Below are 21,449 nucleotides of genomic sequence, written 5' to 3' on the forward strand. Positions count from 1 at the left end.
TCTCTGAATGATGAGATTAAAGGTATTTCATTTTCTTTTTTATGCTGTGTTTTCTACCCCCCCCCAAAATTTTTTTATAATGAATATGCATTACTTTGGAGAATAGAAAAAAAAATTGTTTTTGCTTTAGAAACACACACACACACACACACACACACACACACACACGTGGAGGGAAATAAGGAGGGAGAGGCAAGGAGGTGGGAAATAGCCATAACCCAGTCTCAGGAAGCCACGCGTGGCTGACCCAGGCTGGCAGCCCCTCCCGCGGGGATAGGGGGATCTGAGGCCCTCCCTGCCCGCCCGCTCGGCCGCCCGCGTTCCCCGCCCCTCGGCCCCGGCAGAGGGCGCTATGGAGCCGGGCGCTGGTGAGTTCTAGCCCTTCGCCAGGAACGGCGATTCTCAGCGTCCTCTCCAGTGGAGGACAGAAGCCCTCCCAGGGTCGCGGGAGAGCCAGCGCAAAGTGGAAGGCACCTTGTACGCTGTGAAGCGGAGATGCAGATGTTACCCTAACCAGAAGCCCACCCCGCCACAAATACTGGAGCGCCCAACATGCGTGCGCCACCCGCTTCCCTGCAGAGGGCGCCGCGGGCCCGCCTCGCCGAGCGCGGGGTGAGATCCCAGTAGCCCAGAGCAGCCCGCGGGGCAGGCCCGGGCTGCCGCGGACTCCTCTTGGTAAGCCTCCTGCGCCCAGAGCCTCCCCGCTGGAGCTCCACCCTCGCCCGGAGGCGCCTTGTTCACCCAGCGTGCGCCCAGGGGAGCGCCTGAGCCTGACGTGATCCCATTGCCCCCAAGACCCCAAGAGTGATTGCATTGGTTTTGCAAAAAAGGAAGGACGGAAGGGAGGGAGGGAGATAATACATAATAATATGTAGTTGTGAAAAATTCAAATAACGTGTATTTAAAAAATCAGTTCTTTCGGCCGGGAGCTGTGGTTCACGCCTGTAATCCCAGCACTTTGGGAGGCCGAGGCGGACGGATCATGAGGTCAAGAGATTGAGACCATCCTGGCCAACATGGTGAAACCCCGTCTGTACTAAAAATACAAAAATTAGCTGGGCATGGTGGCAAGCGCCTGTAGTCCCAGCTGTCTGGGAGGCCGAGGCAGGAGAATTACTTGAACCCGGGAGGCGGAGGTTGGAGTGAGCCGAGATTGCGCTACTGCACTCCAGCCCGGCAACAGAGCAAGACTCTGTCTCAAATTAATACATAAATAAATAAATAAATAAATAAATAAAAATTAAAAATCAGTCCTTTCTGCTGACTCCAAGTTTTAGAGCCTTACTCCTCTAATGCAAATTTTAAAAATCCCTGAATCTGCCTATAATCTATAAAACCCCTGCTTACCTCTGTAAGCCCCCTACTTCAAGATAGCCTGCCTTTTCTGCTGAACTAATGTATATGTGCCCTGTATTGATTTCTGTCTTCGCCTGTAACTCCTGCCCTCCTGAAATATATAAAACCAAACACATGCGGCTGCCTCGGGACCACTTACTCAAGCCTTCTTGGGTTGTGTTTTCCGGGGGCGGAGGTTACTCATACTGGCTTGACTAAGCCTCTCTTTCAGATATTTTACAGACTTTGATTTTTCTGTTTACAGTATTAATCAAAATGTTAACATTGGTAACTTCTAGGGGTAGAATTATGAATGATTCTTGTTTCCTGAATGTTCTACAACATTCAGAAATGGTGTATTTGGGGTTGGGGGAGAATTGTTACTATTTTTAAATCCCATCTACTCTTGGGGCTGTCCTCATTCTACATAAACAGACTAATTCCGGGTGGCAGCTCTGAGTCTTTTTATCGTGCACGGAGAGATTAATCATCTCCCACCTACACCAAGCAGCACTTTAGGTTCCCTGGGTAACAGAACTGAAGGTTTGTATCTCAGTGACTAATGATTATAATGCCCTTGGCTACTTCCTGTATTTTTACCAGCTCCAGGAGCAGAGAACGTTCCCTGCTGGCTTCTGGGAAATAACAAACACAATGGTGATGCTATCAAGTCTCTGTGAATTTAAAAAAACCTTTACAAAGGGGCATTCTTTCTGTCTTTTTTCTGTTTTGTTTTGTTTTTGCTTTTTTGAGATGGAGTCTTGCTTTGTTGCTCAGGCTGGAGTGCAGGAGCATGATCTCCGATCTTGGCTAGGTGCAAACTCTTTCTCCCGGGTTCAAGCGATTCTCCTGCCTCAGCCTCCGAAGTAGCTGGGACTACAGGCGCCCACCACAACGCCCAGCTAATAATGTTTGTATTTTTAGTAGAGACAGGGTTTCGCCATGTTAGCCAGGCTGGTCTCAAACTCCCGACCTCAAGCGATCTGCCCACCCCGGCTTCCCAAAATGCCGGAATTACAGGCATGAGCCACTGTGCCCGGCCGCATTGTTTCTTTTTGAATCTTCAAAAGCAATTTTTAAATTTTTCTTTGATTTTTGAAGGCAGAAAACCCAAGTTCTGATTTGAAGCTTGTTCTAATCAACCTAGAGTCTTTTTGTCTTTGGGAGCTATATAGACATTACAAGTCTCTTCCTTTCCTTCCCAGCAGAAAAGCCTTTGATGCTGTATTCTTAGCACATGGAACCCTAAACCAAAGCCTGCACTGGGGCATTTGTGAGAAGCGTGTGTGCAAAGCCTGAGAGACTCCCCTGTTGGGCATGCTGCTGGGCAGGGGTGTTCTGGTTTGACTTTGTACATGTAAGTGACTTATTTTAAATACATGTATTTTTTAATCACAATTTTAAAGGTAAATTAAAATGCTTAACATTTTGGTAACAGAGGGAGGAAACAAACAAGAGCCCTGTGTAAGCCTTTCATTCCCTGCGGATCAACCATTTCTAGTAAGTTCCTGTAGAGTATCTACTTCATCAGCCAGTATGATCAGCAGCAGGGAGCCATTACTCCAGGGACATTCTCAGACTTTAACATTTCACCAACAAGTAAAATTCCAAAACAACTTTAGGAATTGGCAATGGTATGCCAGCTTTTGGTTTGTCAAATGAAATTGTTAGGAACCTGCCATCTACTGGCACTACTCTTTTTACAAAAGAAAGACATGTAGACCACAAGAAATGGACATGATCTCAGAATAAAGGCTCTTAAAAAAGAAATTCACCTTATAGAATATTTTGTCATATTTTCCTTAATTTTTCATTTTTCCAAAATGAAAATGTTGTTACCAACTTGCATTTTGCCCATTTGCCTGGCTTAGCCACTACAGCCCAGTGATTATAATTGAATCTTTATTTGATGGGACCTAGTCTTTAACATTTTAGGGCCATGATGCTGAGTCTCAGTGAACAGTATCAAGAACATTGAGGTGAGAAATGTTAGATATTTGGCTGAATTCATACTAATTCTGGGATCTTATACTAATCCTGCAACCACACTTTCTAATTTAGACAGGTATACTACCATTTACTTTAATTTTAGATGAGATTGTTTTTGTTTCCGTTGAATTTTACAGTACTTTCTAGGTATTATAATTGAAGGTCTTTTTACTTGAATTTTTGTCTGTTGAAGGCACTCAGCTAGTGACCACCCAAAGAACTGAGAATTTTGATATCATACTCTTTGGCCTAAAGTCTCTTCCAAATTATAATCATTGAATTTCAAAAAAGCAGTGCTTTGAAGGTGGGTTGTACTAGCCAACAACTTAAATGAGTTGAGGGGAAGCACAATAAGAATCAATTGAAATGAAAGGAGTACTATATACAAACAACTTTTTTTAACCTTTTCTAGAACTGAAGCAGATACTAGGACAACATTCATCTTCCCATGCTTAAAAGCAATTAAGAAAGGCATGCAGTTTGTAGGAGAGCTCTCCTGATCTGTCAATGCCTGCAACGCGTAGCTCATATCTCGACCTGCTGACATTGTCCCGCCCGCAGGCCTGGTAGAATAAATACAAGGAAGCTCCCTGGATGATGAGACAGGCAGGAGGTTTTCTGGGCACAGGCTCTACTGTATTACAGAGTAGAAATAACAACTTCAATCTTAAATATGACTTTCTTTCCAAACTTGAAATTAGTTGGTGTTAAAGTATTTCAACCAGGGAAAGAAAAACCCTTTAGCAGTTTTATCTTGTCTTGAAATGGAAAACTGATCCAGGTCCTGGATGTCTGGGGAAATGGCATGCATTTGCAGCCTCAGATTTCTTGAACTGCGCTTCTTAAAGGACCTTCCATCAGAAAGGACTCTGCAGAAGACTCACACAACATTGGTGCTTCCGTAGGCTTCATCCTTGACTCTGTTCCCTCATTCTTTTCTAGGTCAGGCCATCTCAAACTTGTGGCTGCAGCTGTCACTTAGAGTCGCACACCTCCTGAATTGGTACCTCCAGCCCTGACTTCTCTTCAGTGCTCCAGACACATGTATTTCTCTGCTCACCAAACATCTTCCACACAACAAGCACTTTAAACTGAAAATATTCCAAATCAAACTAATCACATTCTGCTTGCTATCGGCAGCCTTCTTCACTCTCTGATTCCTTTATTTTGGTTAGTAGCAGTGTCATTTACCAAACTGCTCCAGCCAAAAACGCTGGTGTCAGCCTAAACTCCACACTCTTCTTTCACCTCCATTGTCTAATGGTCACCAAAGTCTGTCCCTCCTACCCTAGCATATCTCACCCTTCCATTCTCTTGTTTCCATCCCATTGTCACTGCCCTATTTCAGGCTCTCATCACTTCTCACCTGGACTAGGGCAACTGCTTTCTTGTTTCCATTAAAAATTTTTATTTATAATTGATAATAAGTATACATGTCTATGGGTACAGTGTAATGTTTCAATACATGTATATATTATGTAATGATCAAATCAGAATAGTTGTCCATCACTTCAAGCCTTTATCATTTTTTTTGTGATAACTTTAAAGGTGTTTCCTAGGTATCTTGCAATGTACAAAGCAGTTATTATTGTTATTAGCTATAGTCACCCTACTATGTATAGAACACGACAAATTAGTTTTCCTATCTAACTGTAACATCCCCTCCGGAGCCTTTGGTCACTATTGTTCTACCCTCTGCTTCTATGAGATCAGCTTTTATAGATTCCACATGTGAGTGAGATCATTTGTCTTTCTGTGCTTGGCTTATTTCACTTAACATGATGTCCTCCAGGTTCATCCACGCTGTTGCAAATGATAGGATTTTGTCCCTTTTTATGACTGAATAGTATTGCATATATATGGATATATATATATATATATAATCTCACATTTTCTTTATCCATTCATGCACTGATGGATACTTAGCTTGATTTTATCTCTTGGCTATTGTGCTAAGCCCTTACTATAGTGTTGCAGTGAACATGGGAGTGCCAATATCTCTTTTGACTTATTGATTTCAATTCCTTTGGATATATATCCAGTAGTGGAATTGCTGAATCATACGGCAGTCCTATTTTTAATTTTTTGAGGAACTTCCGTATTGTTTTCCACAGTGTCTATGCTAATTTACATTCCCACCGACAGCATATGAGTTCCCCTTTCTTCACATCCTCAACAGTAATTGTTATTTTTTGTCTTTTTTTTTTGCCATTCTAACTGGGGTGCAGTGATATCTCATTGTGGTTTTCATTTGCATTTCCCTAATGATTACTGATGTTGAGCATTTTTTCATATACATATATATATGTATGTATGTCTTCTTTTGAGAAATGTCTACTCAGGTCTTATTCCCATTTTCGATTGGATTATATGGGCTTTTTTTTTCTTTTGCTATTGAGTTGTTTGAATTTCTTACATATTCTGTTTCTTTTTTCTTTTTTTTTTTTTTTTGAGATGGAGTCTCACTCTTTTCACCCAGGCTGGAGTGCAGTGGTGTGATTTTGGCTCACTGCAACCTCTGTCTCCTGGGTTCAAGCAATTCTCCTACCTCAGCCTCCCAAGTAGCTGGGATTACAGGTGCCCACCACCATACCCACCTAGTTTTTGCATTTTTAGTAGAGACGGGTTTTCACCACATTGGGCAGGCTGGTCTCGATCTCCTAACCTCAGGTGATCCACCCACCTCAGCCTCCCAAAGTGCTAGAATTGAATTTCTTACATATTCTGAATATTAACCCATTACACCAGTGCATAGTTTGCAGATATTTTTTTCCAATTTTGTAGGTTGCCTCTTTGTTGATGGTTTCCTTTGCTGTGCATAAGCTTTACAGTTTAATGTAATCCCATTTGTCTATTTTTGCTTTTGTTGCGTGTGCTTTAGAGGTTTTATCCAAAAAATTCTTGCCCAGACCAATGTCATGAAGCATTTCTCCTATGTTTTACTCTAGTAGTTTTATAGTTTTAGGTCTTCCGTTTACATCTTCAATCCATTTTGAGTTGATTTTTGTATATGGTGAGAAATAGGTGTCTAGTTTCATTCTTCTGCATGTGGATATCCAGCTTCCCCAGCACCATTTATTGAAGAAACTGTCATTTTGGGGTAACTGCTTTCTAACAGGTCTCTGGGGCTTGGTATTACTCCGCCAGAACCCTTTCATATAGCTGTCAGAGAGATGGCAGTAAAACAGCTCAGTTTATATCTCTCTGCTGTTTAAACCTATCTGATGATTCTTCATTGCCAGTAGGATAAAGTCCAAACACCTTGGCTTGTCATATCAAGTCCTTTCCCATCTGGTGCCCATCATCCCAGCTACCTCCTCTGATACTCTCTACCATGCATCCTATGATTGCCTCCCAATTTTACATTCTCTTCATCTTCCTGATTAAAATAGTGATTGTTGATTACATGTCCTCTCTTTTGCAGTTAGATGTGGCCAGGTGACAAAGTTCTGTACAGTGGAATGTAAACAGAAGTATCATGTGAGAGTTTCCAAGAACTTTTTCAGGAGGGAGGAAACACATGTCCTTTGCCCTCCCTTTTTGTTTGCTGCCTTCTCCATCCTATAGCCTGGAATACAGACATGATGGCTACCATCTTGGACTATGAACATGAGGATCACACCCAAGGGAAGGAGAAGCAGCAAGCTGGAAGGTACTGTGGAGCAGAACTGCCACAGCCTGACTACCTACCTCTGGAACTTTCTGTGAGAAATGAAATGGGCCCAACAGTTCCATAAATAGTTGTTTTGGGATAAACATAGGAATGGCCCCTAGCTTGAAATTTGCATTTGTTTTATCTGAGTTCCCTCCTCAGGAAAGGACCTTCAGGCCTCTCAAAAAAGTATCAAGAGAACTGACACCAGATGCCTCCTTGCCCCTCCCTAGTTCCTGTTTTCTTAAACATTGTTACATATCTTCCCTGCTATGTAAGCCCCTAGATTTAGTCAGTCAGGGAGATGGATTTGAGACTGAGCTCTCATAACTTGGCTGCAGCACCCGATAAAGCCTTCTTCCTTGGCAATACTTATTGTCTCAGTGATTGGCTTTCTGTGCAGCAGGACCTAGACAGAACCCCTGGTGTTTCCATAACAGAAATAGACCTCTAACTTGGTCAAGCCACTGTTATTCTGAGTATCTGTCCCTTGCTGCTGTGCCTAATCCTAATTGACACAGAATTTGGTACCAGATCTGGGATGCTACAGGTCACTCCATGCTTATGTTTTTCTTTCTTTATGTTCATAAGGATTCAAGAAGCTAGCCAACCCCACAATCTTTGAATTATTCACTCTTGCCATGAAGATTTATTACCATAGCCACTTGGCCTTCCAACGTTTTGATTTCCATGGATACTTTTTCTCCCAGGTGACTACAAGTGATAATTTATTTGTTTTGAGATGGAGTTTCACTCTTCTTGCCCAGGCTAGAGTGCAATGGTGCGATCTTGGCTCACTGCAACTTCTGGCTCCTGGGTTCAAGAGATTCTCCTGCCTCAGCCTCCTGAGTAGCTGGGATTACAGACATCTGCCACCACTCCTGGCTAATTTTTGTATTTTTAGTAGAGACGGGGTTTCAGCATGTTGGCCAGGCTGGTCTCGAATTCCTGACCTCAGGTGATCCACCCTCCTCAGCCTCCCAAAGTGCTGGGATTACAGGCATGAACCACCATGCCTGGCCTACAAGTGATAATTTAAGTAACTGTTCTGCCACTGCATACCACAGACTGGTAGGCCTTCCAAAGTAGATCTGTTTGGCAGAATCACATCCAGAACCATAGCTTCAAGGAATTCTGGAAACATGGCTTTATTTCTAGATCTGTAGAACAGGCAGAACACTGGGAACAGATGTTGAGTGAGTCGATCCAGAGTGTCTGGTAAACATCTCTCAATCCAGCCTCATGAGACAAGTCATTCTTTGCCAGACTTGCCAAGATGGTAAGGCTTCCTTTAAGTCATTTCTGCATTTCCTTCTGCCCTGAATCTTATCTTCCTCCCTCCCTCCTTTCTCTGCTTTGTGAGCTTATGCTACTCTTTCAATATCCAAACCCAACATCATCCTTAGCAAAGCAAATCCATCCTGGTTGCTGCTGGCTCTGAGTAGCACTTTGAACAATCTTTGGTTAACATTCTTAGGGGAATCATATTTATTGATTACAGATCTCTCTTTCCTGATAAAATGTGCCCTCCTTGAGAACAGGAATATAAGCAGCTGTCATTGCATCTGACCCTTTCTGCATTTCTATTTGTATTCTCAGTCTGGCAAGGTGGAGTTGCTGAGGCAATGTTTGTCGAACTCGTGAATATTGATAATGGCTCCAAAGCTGCCTCCTCTCTTAGACCAGAGGGTTAAGAGTATGTAGACTCTGGCTATGTGGTAGCTCATGCCTCTAATCTCACTGAAGGAGCCTCATTGTCTGGGGTAAATACCAGGGTTCTTGGTCTCACAGTCAAGGAAATTGAGGTCACAGACACACACACAGAGTGAAATTGGAGCAGGAGTTTAATAGGCAAAAGGAAAGAACAGCTCTCTGTCACAGAGAGGGGTCCAGAGCAGGTTGTCAAGTTTTAGTAAAAATGTCAGGCTTGGCCAGGCACGGTGGCTCACACGTGTAATCTTAGCACTTTGGGAGGCTGAGGCGGGCAGATCACGAGGTCAAGAGATCGAGACCATCCTGGCCAACATGGTGAAACCCTGTCTCTACTAAAAATACAAAAATTAGCTGGGTGTGGTGGTGCGTGCCTGTAGTCCCAGCTACTCAGAAGGCTGAGGCAGGAGAATTGCTTGAACCTGGGAGGTGGAGGTTGCAGTGAGCCGAGATCATGCCACTGCACTCCAGCCTGGCGACAGAGCAACTCTGTCTTAAAAAAAAAAAAGAAAAAAAAGAGGGGGTGTCTTATCTTCCTAAGGCCTGAAGATTTAGTTGGGACCAGTTGTCCTATGTGCATAGAGCAGAGTTTTCTATCAGTTCTTACCTCATTTCCTTGATCACATAGGCAGACTCATTCCTTGCTGCTTTGTGCTGCTTTGTTTTGCTTATCTGGGAGGGAGAGTTTCTGTGTCTGTTCCCAGACATCTTCCTGCAGCTGTAGGCATCTCCCCACAATCCGCTTTTAGTTTCCCTATCTTAGTGTGCCTAAAGGGAAAGGAATGTGCTTATTAAGGCCCACGGTTTTTACTGGGGTCCATTGTAGGAGTGTGAAGTTTGGTGATTACCCAGGGGACTCCCCCTCTCCTTCTGTGCCCGAGTTGTTTGTTTTTACAGCCTGATCTTTCAGGCTGTTCTTTGTTAGAAGAGAAGTGATTTCTTTGAACTGCATGAGGTTAGAAAGGGAGCTATTTCTGAGCTGCTTTTTGTTAGAAAAAAAGTTTCTGCTGGGGACTCACTTTACCCTAACTGTCTACCTAAATAAATTCTGTCTGTCTTGTATAACATATTTCCCCCTCAGGAATGGAATCCCTAACTGCTGTTAGGGGGAATTGGGCAACAACTTCTTCTGGCTACTTCCCGCTGGAGAGGGCGTGGTATGGGAACAGCATCTAGGGCTCCTCCTGGGGTCGATCTAAGGGTCCCTGGTAGAAGGGTGGTTTCATTTTTGGCTCCATTTGCAGCACCATCTGAAGCTTGATGGTTTCTAGGTGAGAAGAGAAACTTTACAAGGAGGTTTAGAATATAGGGTCCAAATATATATAAGACTACCATTATTAGTGAGGCACTATAGGCCATAACCATGACAACAGAGTTTGTTTGATATCTGTGAGCCATTTAGATGGGTTGTGCTGTTGTAAGTGGGTGTATGGGGCTTGGCTTTGTTTAGCTTCCTTGGTCTTACTTTCCCCCCCAGAAAAGGAAACCTTGGGGTTATAGGTTACCTGGCAGGATTTGCAGGATAAGTGCCCAGAACTAGCACATTGTTCCAGATTTTTATATTACCCATTCCTTTCTGTCTCCTTTGAGCCACAGCTGGAGATTGATGATTGGTTTACAGGAATAAGCATGATTAGTTTAAAATGTTGGCAAGAACTTACAAACAACTAATGAGACTAGAAGTCAATGACAGATTGTATTAGTCCATTTTCACGCTGCTGATAAAGACATACCTGAGACTGGGCAATTTACAAAAGAAGGAGGTTTAATGGACTTACAGTTCCACTTGGATAGGAAGGCCTCACAATCATGGTGGAAGGCAAAAGGCACGTCTTACATGGTGGTGGCAAGAGAGAAATGAGAGCTAAGCAAAACAGGTTTCCCTTTATCAAACCATGAGATCTCATGAGACTTATCTACCATGAGAACAGTATGGGTGAAACTGCCCCCATGATTCAATTATCTCCCACTGGGTCCTTCCCACAATTCTGGGAGTACAATTCAAGATGAGATTTGGGTGGGGACATAGAGCCAAACTATATCACAGATGTACAGTAAGTTTGGAACATAATTTCTCTCTCTCCAGTTCTCATTTTTGTGAAAAACAACTTATGATAGGACTGAGCTGGTTGCAAAATAAACTTTAGTCCTATACTTGGCCTGATTATCTGCAAAAAGTACAGCAAGAATAATTACCTCTGTGTATTTTGATTGGTTTTGATAGAACTCTGTTCCACAAGGAATCTTGGATAGGACTTTTTGAAGCCAAGCCCAGCCATGAGTTTGTACCCTCAAATACCTGTGAGTTGGATAAACTTCTTTCTTCTTGAGGTTCCAGGAGCATGGGGTTTCCGGGCCTGTTAGAAAGTGACATTCTTTACGCACCACAGGTCAGGAACACTGTACAGAGACTGTGTAGACAAGGTATGCAGTCAGTTTTCCCAAAGGGCTTTCATTGGCTCTGCAAGTCAAAGCCTTGAAGTCAAAGCTTTGGTAAAACAACCAGTTTTTCCAATTGTGTTTTGTTGCAAAAGAAAATGGATTCTTGTTGCACTGATGCCAATAACTATATAGTTGTAATTCAAGAATACTTATAACTAGTTTCCAAATTCTAGAGGAACTAGGCAGAGAGAAACAAACATGCTCCAAACCTTGTTTACAGGAGTATAGTTTACTTAGTTCTTAAAGTCTTTTAAGAAAATTTCCTTGACTCTGAAAAACAAAATAAGGATCACCAGTGTTACAAGCATAAATCAAGAATATTGCTTTAGTTTTCTATTAGTTCAGTCCATTCCATTAACTCTTGATCTGCTCGTTATTCATAAGCATTTCAGCTTTGTATAAGTCCTATACATTTTTTTAATCAAAAACCTGCATTTAAGAGCACCTATGTAAGTTCCACAGCTGATTAGAAACTTTTTTTTTTTTTTTAAGAAAAAGATTCAAACAAGACAACAATTGTTTATAAATGACAAAATGTCCAGGGTGGTTGCAGTCAAGAACATGATTGACAAATTCGGTTATTTCTGTGGCTTACAATAACCTAACATAACAACCTTAATTGTGATTAATAGCACGTATTATTCAGACACTAGTACCTTAGACATTCCAAACAGTTTTGGAACATATGTTAATATTATTCCCTAAAATATAACCTGAAGAGTATTAGACATCATTTTGGCAATTCCATGTACCTAAACAAGTTAAATAATCCTATTTACCTCTCTTCTGGATGTTCTAGGAGCCCTGTGCAGAACAAAAAGCGAGGGGCTAGGAAAGACAACCTTGAAACTAAAGTTTGATTTTGGGAAGCCTGTTAAATATGTTCAAAATTTAAAACACTTGATATTAGATTACCGTAAGTTTTTTGTTTTGCCAAAATTATGAGTCAAAAATTTGAAAAAGCAAAAACCATTCATCAGCCCTTTCTATTACATGAAAATCCTATTCAAGAGAGAATGTTAATTTTCACCCTTGCATTTGTTTGCTATTAATGTTAACCCTGATTTTTAATGAAACTTTATAGACAATCCTATTCAATCTTAACCAGTTTGACCATGAGGTGAGATTTACACAAACCTTTTATGACCCTCTACAAATTTTGCTAAAGAGTAGATCAGCATTTTAAGAAAACCCTGTGCTTGCATTTTAATCCTTAATTTATAAAACTATATAATACCCCTTTGAAATTAGTTAATATGTTTATACACAGAGTTTCCCTTGCAAGATTAGTTTTTACAATCTTTTTACAATTTGCTTAAACCTTCTGCTTTATTTTATTTAAGACAATCCTTTATTGCTAGGCAAAATGTACATTTTCATGCCTTCTTATCTTTAATTAAAAACAGCTTTTACTGTTTTTTTACACACCTTGCATGCAAATCCATGTTCACTAGTCTCATTACATGTCATAATGGTAACACTTAGCAATTTTTAACTTTGATGTAAAACCTGGTAGGTTGTTTTAATTATGTGCTAGATGCAGATAAAGTTTGACTGCTTTCAGCATCATTAGGGGCATGGTTACTTCCATATGTTCCCAGGCCTTACCAATTGTGAGGCAGGCAAGTAGACAATATTTAAAGGCTAAAAAAGCAGTTACAACCTTAAAACATTTATCAAACCTAGTATCTGACCTGCATAATTTAGATCACATTTTTACACCCTGAAGACATTTGTATTTTCTAAGACTGTTTTTATTTTTGAAGATTAAAGTTGTGTGAACTGAAAGGTACCACAGCTTTTACTTTTTCTTTAAAAATACTTTATTTAAGTGCTTATTTTTCTTAGTCCAATTAATTGGAGCTCTTTTCAAATAGACATTACACACATAACACATATATAACCACACAGACAAACAGAAAAAGATCCAGTGGTTCTAAAATTTTTCATTTGCTAATTTCCCAATTGGATTATTAGCCTCCTGGTGAGACCCTTTAAGAACAGAGCTAGGAATACAGTTTCCAGGGCCTAATAAACAAGCAAAGCTGGAAGACAAAGATAGATTTTGAGAACTACTTATTCACCTTTAATTCCAGGGGTTCCATGAGGAAAACAGATTTTTCCCAAAATGGGATTTGTGGCACCTTTTCTGTTTTCCCAAGGAGTCCCAGGCTACCAGAAGTCATTCTAGGGTCTTTCATGCATGCATGCACCAAGAGTGGTAAGACACAGTTTTCTCAGTTGACTGAGAAAAAAAGACCTTTTCCAGGAAAACAAGATCTATAAAGAGAAAAACATAAAGGCCTTTGAAATATACCCATAGGTTTGATATCCACTTTGAATTAAGCTGAGTGCTCTTTAGGAAAATCCTTTTTCACAAATAAAACTTTACAGTGAAGATAAACAGTGATTCTTACCATTTTTCCCCCAGTTTGCACCACTACTTGTTCACAATCATGTTTAGGTTCTCCAGTTTTCTCTGGGAGAAAGTGGCTGGGCTCAGGAAGCGGCAGGTTTTCAACTGGACTGCAGATCCCTTTAGCAGCAAAGCTTGATATTTGAGGAGGCAATTGTCTGTTAGCCAGAGACTTTCCTTAGAGGACAGTAGTCTTGTTATATTGCGTGGAGTTAAACAGTTAAGTTATTCCCCATTGTTAACCCATTGGCTGTAGAGCTGGACCTCCAGTCTTAGTCAAAACTCCCAGGGCTATTTTCTTCCTTTCCGATATACATAAAGATTAAATACCTTCCCTATGGGAAGGCTGAGAACTGGTGCTTTAAGCAAGGCTTGCTTTAGCTGGTTTAAGGCTTTTGTGTTTTAGGTTCCCAAGTTAGGGAGCTGCTTGAGTTTCTTTTAAGAGTTGGTATAAAGGATGAGCTATTTCACCATACCCTGGTGCCCACATTTTGCAAAATTCGGTAATGCCCACATTTTGCAAAATTCAGTAATGCCCAATAATTTTCTTAACTCTTAAAGGAAATGGGGTTAATCCTTTCCTCACCTGGTACTCTGGTTCCTTCTGTGCTGTGTCTGTCCCACAGACCCTGGCCGATGGGTGAAATGAGTACTCAGACACAGGTATGCAGTGTAAGAGCAGCTAGGTGACTGCCTGGCTCCAGTGGCCAGACAGCAGTCCCGAGAAGCTGGAGCTGCTTGCTTTTATTCAGTGCAGGCACAATGCCGAAAACCTGGAGCCAACACAACCTGCAGGTAATTAACATTTATTGTTCCCCTTTCAGGGAATGTTGCATGGGGATGATCCAAGGTCAGTTCCTGGTAAACATAAGTAAACAAACCGGTTTAAGATAAATTCCCCCACACTCCCTTGTACCTACTCCTTGCCCTCTGCCTTAGGGTTATAGAACAGCTGCCTTCAGCCATTCTCCCCTGGGGCTCTGCAGAAACTTCCGACCTTTCAGAAGGTTTGTGTCCTTTCCCTATAGTTTTTTCACCACTCTGATCGATCCCCCACACTTCTGATAAGATTAGGCCTAGGTACTTTACTGAAGTTTGACAGAGCTGAGCTTTAGATTTTGAGACCCTATACTCCCTTTTAGCTAAGAAATTGAGAAGAGTCTTAGTGCCTTCCTGAGACATCCTTGATTGGGGCACAGAGGAGAGTGTCATTTACATACTGCAAAGTTTCAACTTGAGAGTGAGAAAAACTAGAAAGATTTTTAGACATGGCCTGTTTCAGCAACTTCCTTTTGATATCAGGGGCTGCCTGAGTGATGAACCTGTTTTTTGTTGAATTGGAAGACAGGGAGGTGTGTTTTATTAAAGCTTCTCTCAGCCTTTCCAAAAAGGTAGGGAGATTTTTATCTGGTTTCTGATTCAATAAGGACAGTTTATAGTAATTAAGAGGTTTGGTCCTAGTCCTTCTTAGGCCCTCTGATATGCACATTAAAAAGTATTTCCTTTTCCATTCATCTATGGGGTCACAGGGATTCCAGTCAGGATTGTCAAGAGGTATAGCCTCTCTCCCTATTGAGAATGGTTTTTCTGTTATTTCCTCACCTTCCTTATCTCCCCTTTTCCTTTTTGGTCACTATCGGGAACATGTTGTTCATCTCCGAACTTTTCTGCTGCTTGCAGAGCTGTCTGCTTTTCAGCTGCAGTGAGGGTTTGGCTGAGAAACAGCACAACATCCCTCCATGTGAGGTAAAACACTTCAGTTAAATTTTGGAAGGCCTCTATAGATCTATTAGGGTTATTAAGAAATCAGCCCATTTATCTGCCTAAGGTCCTGCAATGAGAAGGGAATAAGTACCTTAATGGTGCCCCTTCCATCTGGCATTTCTTGTAGGGGTAGGAGTGAAGCCTGGGCAGTGGGGAGCTTTGGAGATGGTGGAGCTGGAGGAGCTGATGGTGCAGCTGGAGGGGTCCCTGGATAAAGGGGACTGGAAGGACTGGGGCACTTAGAAGCTGCCTCTAATGGTTCCTCCAAAACTTGCTCTTCTGACTTAGGGGAACTACTCTCCACAGACCTGTCTGATATGATTGCTAAGAGGGCTGAGTTGGTTTTGCAATGCTTGCAAAGGTCTGGGTTGTCTCACAGGGCAAAGGAAGCCTGCACATAGAGAACCTTGGACCATTTGCCCTTCCATCTACAGAAGAGATCTAATTGCTGGATAAGATTAAAGTTAAGGTTCCCTTTAGCTGGCCAGATCTGTTCATTCCTGAGAGGGTAAGAAGGCCACACCCTTATGCAACAGAAAATGAGCCACTTTTTCTTCAGAGTTTGGGTGTCAAAGGAGTGCAAAATGTGCTCCAGCAGAGTGCAAGCCAAAATGTGCTCCAGCAGAGTGCAAGCCAAAATGACTTGCTACCCATCCTGGAAAAGAGACAAGAGGAGAGGCATCCCTCAGTCTCCTTGTTCTTTTTGGTGTGACCCAGGGTGGAGGGGATGACAGTGGGAGTGTCCCCCTGACTGTTCTCTCTCCTTGGTCCCTGGGTCCCAGCACAGTGTGTGCCTCCCCATGGTTGCAGGTGTGACCCTCAAACCATGGTCACAGAGGAGCTAAGTAATGGGGATAGTCACGCTTACCCATGTGACCTTAGTCCTTTGCCTGATAATTGCCCTTTGACCTCTCAGACTTGTGTGATCTGTGTGGCTCCTTGATGAATGGGTATCGGGAGAGATTATGTAACAGTTGCATTTAAGCAAGGCCCCTTAATGGAGGGAGTGTACTGGGCTGAGCTTTATACTCTGCTATTATGGACCAGACTAGAGAATTTATGTTTAGATGGTGGTTTCAGTTAACTTCCAAACATAAAATCCCCTTTCTATTTAGATGAAATACTAGTTGCAAGCAGAATAGGTGTCTCAAGAGAATGTAAGGGTCAAATGGCAGCCTTTCTGCTAATGGAGAGAGTATTGAGACAAAAATTTGGTTTTAGAGGACATTTTTTTCCTCACTGCTGAAAGCAGAGTTCTCCCACTCTCAGAGGTACATAAGGTTTGATCTCTTTTAGAGGGATGTAAAAGGGAGAAAAAGTGGAAAGCTAGAGGCTTTTGGCAAAGGGCAGACGAGGTTGCCGATGGAAAGGATTCCTATTCCACTAGGTGGCGCTGCAAGCTTTGAAATACCAGGCAGTAACTTGGCCTCCGTATGGACAGAGAGGGAAGTCTGACATGTGGCAGGCCATTCCTACAGCATGCCTCCTAGCAGGAGAAAGTTAATTCGCCTCATAGAGGGACTATGCGGTCCGGCTGGGTAGTGCTGGTTCTTCACATGGGAAAAGAAACAGCCTAGGTGGAGAGAGGGATGTTCATTGGTGGGGAGATAACCTTCTACCCAACCCCAGGAAGTGCTATCATTAGGAGTTAAATAGTCTTTCAGATCTGGATCACGAAATCCCCCTGTCGGTAGAAAGTCACAAAAACAGCAATCCCCTTGACCTGCATTCCTGGTTGCCAAGGTGGTTGCTAAGACTGCCTAACTGAATTATTTCTCTGGGCTGTAAAAATTCCCGCAGCATTGTGTACAGAGAGGGGATGGGAGACATGGTGACCTCGGAAAGGAAAGGAGGAAAATAAGATTTGCAATAGGAAAGCTTGGCAATCTTGTGGCCGACACCCAGTCAGGCAGTCGGAGGCTGGTGTCAGTCCAGGAGCCTTTGGACAACACCAGGGTGTAGCCCTGGCCAGAAATCCTCAGTTGCCCCAGGACCTATTCCAGCCCCATGTGATGGCAAAGTTCTCCGTGAAAGGAAACTGGTTTGGACAGAGCCAACGTTCCCAGCACCCTGAGGGCACTGGAGGATTGACTAAGTCCTCCCCAGCAAGTTTCACATCTGAGTCTAAGATTGGCAGCTAGCCCTTGTGACTCATTAATTAGCCGACAGATGCCCGATTTTTTTATAGTTCTTCGAGAGAATAAAAACTGGGGACGAGAAGCCTCGGAAATGAAAGTAGAGAGTCCACTCCTTTACTCACTGTTCCAATGATTTCACCTTCAAATCCTGGACTGGCCCCCCAAATGAAGCAACCTCATTGTCTGGGTTAAATACCAAGGTTGTTGGTCTCATGGCCAAGGAAATTGAAGTCGCAGACACACATACACAGAGTGAGACTGGAGCAGGAGTTTAATAGGCAAAAGGAAAGAACAGCTCTCTGTCACAGAGAGGGATCCTGAGCGGGTTGCCAAGTTGTAGTAAAAATGCCAGGGTTTTTATAAATGGGTTAGTGAGGAGGGGGTGTCTTATCTTACTGAGGCCCAAAGATTTAGTTGGAACCAGGTGTGCTATGTGCATAGAGTAGAGTTTTCTATCAGCTCTCACCTCACTCCTTGATCATGTAGGCAGACTCAGTCTGTGCTGCTTTGTGCTGCTTTGTTTTGCTTATCTGGGAGGGAGAATTTCTGTGTCTGTTCCCAGACATCTTCCTGCAGCTGCTGGCATCTCCTCCCAGTCCACTTTTAGCTTCCCTGTCTTAGTGTGCCTAAAAGGAAAGGAATGTGCTTATTAAGGCCCACTGTTTTTACTGGGGTCCATTGTATAAGTGTGAAGTTTGGTGATTACCTAGGAGACTCCCCATCTCCTTCTGAGCCTGAGTTGTTTATCTGTTTTTACAGCCTGATCTTTCGGGCTGTTCTTTGTTAGAAGTGATTTCTTTGAACTACATGAGGTTAGAAAGGGAGCTATTTCTGAGCTACTTTTTGTTAGAAGGAAAGTCTTCTGCTGGGACTCACTTTACCCTAACTGTCTACCTAAATAATTTCTTTCTATCTCATATAACACCACCACTTTGAGAGACAGAGGCAGGAGGGTCACTTGAGGCCAGGAGTTTGAGATCAGCCTGGGCAGCAAAGTGAGACCCCTTCTCTGCAAATAATTTAAAGATTAGCCAGGTGTGGTGGCACCTGTGGTCCTACCTGCTTGAGAAACTGAGGCAAGAGGATTACTTGAGCTCAGGAGGTTGAGGCCGCAGTGAACCATGATCATGCCAATGCACTCTAGCCTGGGCTACAGAGTGAGACCCTGCCTCAAAAAGCAAAAAAACAGAAAAACAAAAAAAGCATAGACCCTGGAGGAAAACTGTGTGTGTGAATCTTGGCTCTACTATGTACACCAAGGGGCAACTTGGGTACATTCTATAACTTCTCTATGCCTTAATTTTCCATCTCTTGTTAATTGAGGATAATCAAGCCTACAGAATTGTTGGGAAGATTAAATGACACAGTCCCTGCGAAGCATTAGCACAGAACCTAGCACACAGATAGAACTCAATCAGTGCCAGCTTTTCTAATTGTGGTAGTTGTTGATCGTTTGCACACTCTTCACTTTCCCTTTTCTTCCCTCCCCTCTCTGCACTTTGCTTTTCAGTAACATGTCAACTCAACAAACATTTTCTGAGCCCCAGCACTGTGCCAGGACAAATATGGTCACTACCTTGGGGAGCTTGCTGTCTTTTGAGGAAGCAGACACATAAACCATGAGGACAACAAAGCATGGCATATGAATGATAGACATTTTCACTCGTTTCCGTGGATGCAAGGGTGACAGTAGCAGTCATCATAATCAGGAAAGAAAGAGCTGAACAGGAAAGGAATTATAGAGGGAATAATCCTTGATTTAACTTTTAAAAAAGAGGAATGGAAGGGAGAAAAGACTTTAGGTCAGAGAGAACAGCATGTGCAAAGGCATGGAGATGTCATACAGTGGAGCGTAGGGAAGAGCCAGTAGTTCAGCAGAACCTGCCCAGTGGTTCTCAAACTTGAGCCTGCACCTGAAGGCCCTGGAAGCCTTGTTAAGAAGCAGATTGCTGGATCCCTCCTCCCGAGTGTCTGATTCATTAAATCTAAAGTAGGGCCTGAAACTTTGCATTTTAAACAAGTTCTCAGGTGATACTCATGTTGATAGTCCAGGGACCATACTCTGAAACCACTGGGAGGCCAGAGCATAGTGGGTAGGATTGGTTAGAGGAAAATGGTGAGAAACAGAACTGGGCTTCATATGCTAGCTCGCCGGTGTAGACTTTATAATTTAAAAACAATGGGCTGGGTACGGTGGCTCACGCCTCTAATCCCAGCACTTTGGGAGGCCGAGGCGGGTGGATCATGAGGCCAGGAGATTGAGAGCATCCTGGCCAACATGGTGAAACCCCGTCTCTACTAAAAATACAAAAATTAGCTGGGCGTGGTGACATGTGCCTGTAATCCCAGTTACTTGGGAGGCTGAGGCAGGAGAATTGCTTGAACCTGGGAGGTGGAGGCTGCAGTGAGCCGAGATTGTGCCACTGCACTCCAGCCTGGCGACAGAGTGAGATTCCGTCTCAAAACAAACAAACAAACAACAGCAATGAAGTACTTAAGGACAAAAGCTTATGATCAGATCTATGTGGCATAAATTGACTTTTTTTTGAGATAGGGTCTCGCTCTTTCACCCAGGCTGAAGTGCAGTGGCATGATCATGGCTCACTGCTGCCTCAACCACCCCAGACTCAGGTGACCCTCCCACCTTAGCCTCCTGAGTAGCTGGGACTACATGCCAGCACACCTGGCTAATTTTTAGTATTTTTTGTAGAGATGGGGTTTTACCATGTTGCCCAGGCTGGTCTTGAACTCCAGGGCTCAAGCAATCTACCTGCCTCTGCCTCCCAAAGTGCTAGGATTACAGGTGTGAGCTGCCGTACCTGGTCCAAACTGGATTCTAAGGGCACAGAGCTTCAGAAGGGAAGACACTTGAGTTGAGTCCAAGTGCGTTTTGGGTGGTCTGTTGGGCAAACAGTGCAGGCCTGTGCTGGGTTCCCAGCCTCTAAGACCAAGCCTTTCCCCACAAGCTGCTCCTTTTTCCTGATCACAGGATTAAAGCTTCCACCCGTGCCCTGCATCTCATGACTTCATTTCCTCGGGAATCACCCTCTTCCAGACATCTTCAGCCTTCAGTGTTTCCCCACAACGCCTCTGCCTCCCACCCCCCAACCCTGCCCCAGCCCCATGCTCTTCCTGTTGGGCATAGTTTTAAGTCAAACCTTCAACACACAGAGTTCCCCGAGTCACACTACCCACCTACTCCATTTGTGTGCTATTATTGGCATTTTTTTAACCAAAATGTTCTCAATGAGTGGTCATTCCCTGCCCCATTTCCTCACCCCTGGTCCCTGCCCCTTCAGCCTTGTTCTATCCCCACCCCATAATGAAATAGCAACTTGTTTTTCTTTTTTGCTTTAATTTCACCACCTCTACTACCACCAAAATGTCTTAAGAAAACCCCATATGAAGGGTTCCAGTAAAAATAGTAAGTGTTGAAAATCCCAGAACAGAATTGAATGCTTAGGCCTCTAAGCTTTTATTAACCTTCTATTTCAAAACAGCTTACAGAAGATTCACATGTGATGAGAATATATTATTGTTCCTAACTGAACTAACATCGTCTAATTTGTCTAAATTGAGGCTTAAGTAAAGTATAATTCCTAGAGCTGTATGTTTTAACTTTCCTGGTCTGTTTGTCTGCTCCTTAGAACAGGATTTATCTACCTGTGTATCAAGTACTATAATGGAGCATACTATAATGAATTGTCCATTGTTTGTGTCTACATTTAAAATTTGTTTAGAGACCTGAGATAAAAATGGGGCTTGTCAAGCCCTGGGAGCATAAACAAATCTTATTCTTAAAAAGTTCCTCACTCAACCAATCATTCTAAACAAATATAGAACATCCATTGACTATAGTTCAAGCTCTTGGATATATAACAGGAATTGGCCTAATTCTTGAACAGGCAGTTTTCTGAGTATTGATAATAGCCAGAGGGCCCACACTTCTGTTTTGTACTTTCACCTTTCTTCTGGACCATTTCTCCCTTTCCTTCCTTCCTTC

General features: G+C 42.9%; 1 protein-coding gene across 1 annotated transcript in view; it reads left to right on the top strand.

Annotated features, from left to right (window-relative positions):
- The first annotated feature begins 397 nt into the window (after positions 1-397).
- CTBS (chitobiase) overlaps positions 398-21,449 on the top strand; it is a 66,263-nt gene continuing 45,211 nt past the window's right edge. Inside the window, exons 1-2 of the mRNA XM_054667547.2 lie at positions 398-675; positions 2,544-2,692. The gene's annotated coding sequence lies outside the window, so the exon portion shown is untranslated. The remainder of the gene's footprint in view (positions 676-2,543; positions 2,693-21,449) is intronic.

The sequence above is a fragment of the Pan troglodytes genome, chromosome 1 (genome assembly GCF_028858775.2).
Source record: "Pan troglodytes isolate AG18354 chromosome 1, NHGRI_mPanTro3-v2.0_pri, whole genome shotgun sequence".
Taxonomy (NCBI): domain Eukaryota; kingdom Metazoa; phylum Chordata; class Mammalia; order Primates; family Hominidae; genus Pan; species Pan troglodytes.